The sequence below is a fragment of the Polyodon spathula genome, chromosome 4, assembly GCF_017654505.1.
Source record: "Polyodon spathula isolate WHYD16114869_AA chromosome 4, ASM1765450v1, whole genome shotgun sequence".
Classification (NCBI taxonomy): Eukaryota; Metazoa; Chordata; class Actinopteri; order Acipenseriformes; family Polyodontidae; genus Polyodon; species Polyodon spathula.
Window position 1 is genome coordinate 556,494 of NC_054537.1, and position 5,157 is coordinate 561,650.

Consider the following 5,157-nt stretch of genomic DNA (forward strand, 5'->3'; position numbering starts at 1 on the left):
GGTCGGGGGAAAACCCGCCCCCCCCACCCCCTGAGGTCCCCTCAAGTGTTTGGAACCAACCCACCGGGGGAGGAAGTGCCCGTCCCCCCCCTCTCCTTGGTGGAGGAGGTAAAGGGAGTGGAGCCCCCCAGGTCTCCATTCCCTCGGGTCGGCCCTCCCTCCTCCCCCTCCTCCCCCCCCCCCCCCCCCCCCCCCCCCCCCCCGCCCCCCCAGCCCCCTCCTCCACCCCTTCAAGGGCTCCAGAACCACGAGGGCCTTACGTCGTATCCAGCACAGAGCTCAAGAGGGCTGCTGTTGGTTTGTGTCGCAGAGAAGCAGCTCTGTTGCAGATCTTCCTGTTCAACCCGAGATGACAGCAGTGTGTGCTCAGTTCTAAAATGGAGACACACATCCTGAAGTCATAATGGACACAATACTTTTGTAGTTAAAATTTAAAACACTTATTTAAAAAAAATCTGATACGGACATCAGATTTTACAGTCCTTATAATAACTTCTTTTTATATTTACCCAAAAAAGAAGAAAAGGAAAAAAGTGTTTTGGGTAGTTCTGTGACAGTTTCATTTATATTTTTGTTGTCCTTTTCTTGCTGTGCAGGCAGTTTCTACTTGATCTGTAGTTGTTTACCTGACTCTTTCTTTTTCTCTTACTGAATGAAGTGCCTTTTACAGATGTTGATTTTAATGGGGGGGAAAAAGTTACGTTTTGTACACAGCATATTTCCAGAGGACTTGTCTTTTAATGACTGTGCTTTAAAAGAAATGACAGTGTCTCTTTATAAAGCACTGTTGATGCTAAAGGGGTTTTGTTTTTATCTGTGGATGCTGGGTACATGTCTCCACTCGGTCTTGTGAAGGGGGTTTCTTTTAAACTGGCTTCAGGTTCACCCCGTTCTGTGGAGCTGCTTTTATTTCTTCAGCAGTTTATTATCTGTAGAGCTGTGTTGGTGTCACTATAGCCTTCAAGGACTTTGAAAGACAAGAATGCATTTGCAATTGCTGTTGTAGCTCCTTTTCATTAACGTTATTTTAACACAAAACCCTTTTGATAAAAAAAATTGAAAATAATAAAAATCCCTGAATCACGGACAGGATTGGGAATGAATTAGGAGGCCAATGGTTTTGTTTTTAGATTGGTGCCATTTTACAGAAAAGCACCCAGTGAGCATTAAGTGTCACAATGTCTGACTGAGTGTGACAAGCCTGTGAGGCACTCTGTCAATGAGCTGGAGCGCACACCCTTATCCTTATATAGAGATTATAGGAGCATCATTACAAATACTCAGAGCGCACACCCTTATCCTTATATAGAGATTATAGGAGCATCATTACAAATACACAGAGCGCACACCCTTATCCTTATATAGAGATTATAGGAGCATCATTACAAATACTCAGAGCGCACACCCTTATCCTTATATAGAGATTATAGGAGCATCATTACAAATACACAGAGCGCACACCCATATCCTTATATAGAGATTATAGGAGCATCATTACAAATACTCAGAGCGCACACCCTTATCCTTATATAGAGATTATAGGAGCATCATTACAAATACACAGAGCGCACACCCATATCCTTATATAGATATTATAGGAGCATCATTACAAATACTCAGAGCGCACACCCTTATCCTTATATAGAGATTATAGGAGCATCATTACAAATACACAGAGCGCACACCCTTATCCTTATATAGAGATTATAGGAGCATCATTACAAATACACAGAGTGCACTCCCTTATCCTTATATAGAGATTATAGGAGCATCATTACAAATACTCAGAGCGCACTCCCTTATCCTTATATAGAGATTATAGGAGCATCATTACAAATACACAGAGTGCACTCCCTTATCCTTATATAGAGATTATAGGAGCATCATTACAAATACAGCAGCAAATAGCAAATGCTCTTGTAGTTGGAGATTTCTCAAGCATTTCTAAAGCTGGTAAATAGTGAGGATTGCTTTGATAACCAAGGGTCCGCGATGGCACACAGATTATGTTTTGTTCTGCTGTTGCTCAGCAGGATATGATGTTTTTCTTTTTTGTGTTTTTTTTTTTTTTGCAAAGAGAGGATGTGAAAGTGTGCCTCCTAGTGTTGGTACACAATTGCAAATGGATCCTTTCATTATTTAAAATGAGCCTCTTTTTTCTTGTGCATTCGTTCATTGATCTTCTGTTTTGTGGAGATTCATACAGAAGCCACCTTGGGGGCAAGCTGGTGAATGAAGCTGGATTTTGTATTTTTGTTGGTGCTGCTGCGAGCGCACCGTCACCCAGTGGAGTCGACCAGCAGCTGATGAAACTGTTCCTCACCGCTGTGCCTGCGCCTGGACATGCATCACCACTATATGCAATGAAGTCGCAAGACAGACTGCTTCATGAGGCGCTCCTGCTTCCTGCTCACTTCAGCTTCCTTGGGGTTTTTTTTTTTTTTTTTTTTTTTAAAGGTTTTATACCCATGTTGTCAGATACTGTAGGTGCATCTTCCTCAGTGTGCACAGTAAAGCTCTCTACAGCAGACAGTGTTACGAACCTTCAGTATAAAAACAATAAACGGTATATATTTACATGATACAAGATATTTGGAGGTCAGTCTGTTTTGCAGGTGTTTTGCAGGTATTTTCCAGCGTATTGCTGTGAATCCGGTAGGATCCAGATACGATGGCGGTATTGTCAGTTCTTCAGTATCTTTGTTTGATTTACATGCGCGCACACTATGTGCTAGCTGCATGCTTTATCTCTGTACACTATCATGCTCTGTATGTACTCAGCCCAGTCTCTCCAGAAGAACTCCTGTTCCTCACATACTAACTGCAGCATAGTGACACAGCTCATAATGACACGCACCACCTTTTTAGCAACTTTAAATAGATTTTTTAATTGTATTTTTTAATCTGTTTTGGGTATAAAATGACTAGCGCTGGCAATTGTTAGTGTGGAATGGCTTGTACGTACAAAATCCAGAGGGGCCTCAAGAGTCCGAACATTTTACGAAATGAAAAATAATCTAATAATAATTGTACTGTTTCAAGCACTGCTGTTGCACAACAAGCTGCAGTATGATATGTGTTGCAGATTCCCTGCCTAGACAACATGGCTCATTGATGACCCAGGAAACAGGAATACAAATATCTACAAAGTTCTGTGTTTCAAAATGAGTGTGCAACAGAAGGCCCTCGCAGTAAGTCGTGAGAATGTTTGTAGAAGTAGGAGTTTTGCCATTTGTAAATGCTTCACATGATTGATAGCCATTGTAGATTGTAATGGGGTTTTCAGAAACGCCTTTACAAGTCTATAGTGTGTCATTGGAAACCACTGCATTAGCGGATTTGGGAAAGAACGGTGTTCACTTTGTGAACGTTAACAGGAAGGCACTTGGTTTTGTGTAATACCCACAACAGAGATCTCATTTATTTGTATTCTATTTTATTTTGTATTTGCATGTGTGAATGTAGCGGTCGAGCGCTTTGTTCTGTATTATTCTGTGTTTGGAGCCGCTGCTGCAGAGTGCAGGGTTTTAACTGTAGAAGAGCTTTACTGGGTCTCATGTTTTCAGTGACGCGTTTCACAGTTTTGTGTCATATCCTCCAGACAATGACATGTCATATTAAAGCACCTTTTTAAAAGCACTGTTTTGTAGCTAATATCATTTTACTGTATCATACATGCTCCTGTAATAATCACTAAACACTTGGTGTGGAAGTGGTGATGTTGAGACACAAACATTGCCTTTGTTTTTAATTGCTTTCATTGAAATTGAATTGGCTTTGTTTACTTTTTGGTTTCCATGGAACATTGAAATTGTCTGAATTTGTTTCTGATTTTGAATTATAAAAACAAAAAAAAATCAAATAAACTATTTACACAAAACTGTTCAGCAGAATCTAAGGATTTTCACAATATTCTACTTTTACGCCCAGCTTCTGCAGTGCTTCTCTTTTTAAAGTCATAAACTCAGTGTAACATGTTGCAAGGAATTGCAAGGCTTGTTTTGACCCCAGGTGTCATTCTCCAAAAGTGTCTAATTTTTGACGATGTAGTTTTGCCCTTCCCAACTGGTCCCACAGTTAAACTTAGAATAGCAAGCAATCCGAAAAAGGCATTATTGTATGTTTGTCTATTTCAGGGATTAGTGGGTACAGAAGTCTTGTCTTTCCCTGATCTAACTAAGCACTCTGATTTAAGCTTGTTTTTATTCCTACCATGGTTACATCAGTGTTCAACAATCCTCTTCATTAGCACTGCTCTGATTACAGCATTCCTCAGTGAATCCTCTTCATTATCACTGCTCTGATTACACCATTCCTCAATGAATCCTCTTCTTTAGCACTGCTCTGATTACAGCATTCCTCAGTGAATCCTCTTCATTAGCACTGCTCTGATTACACCATTCCTCAGTGAATCCTCTTCATTAGCACTGCTCTGATTACACCATTCCTCAGTGAATCCTCTTCATTAGCACCTGCTCTGATTACAGCATTCCTCAGTGAATCCTCTTCATTAGCACTGCTCTGATTACACCATTCCTCAGTGAATCCTCTTCATTAGCACTGCTCTGATTACACCATTCCTCAATGAATCCTCTTCATTAGCACTGCTCTGATTACAGCATTCCTCAGTGAATCCTCTTCATTAGCACTGCTCTGATTACACCATTCCTCAGTGAATCCTCTTCATTAGCACTGCTCTGATTACACCATTCCTCAGTGAATCCTCTTCATTATCACTGCTCTGATTACACCATTCCTCAATGAATCCTCTTCTTTAGCACTGCTCTGATTACAGCATTCCTCAGTGAATCCTCTTCATTAGCACTGCTCTGATTACACCATTCCTCAATGAATCCTCTTCATTAGCACTGCTCTGATTACACCACTCCTCAGTGAATCCTCTTCATTAGCACCGCTCTGATTACACCATTCCTCAATGAACCCTCTTCATTAGCACTGCTCTGATTACACCACTCCTCAGTGAATCCTCTTCATTAGCACTGCTCTGATTACACCATTCCTCAATGAATCCTCTTCATTAGCACTGCTCTGATTACACCATTCCTCAGTGAATCCTCTTCATTAGCACTGCTCTGATTACACCATTCCTCAATGAATCCTCTTCTTTAGCACTGCTCTGATTACACCATTCCTCAA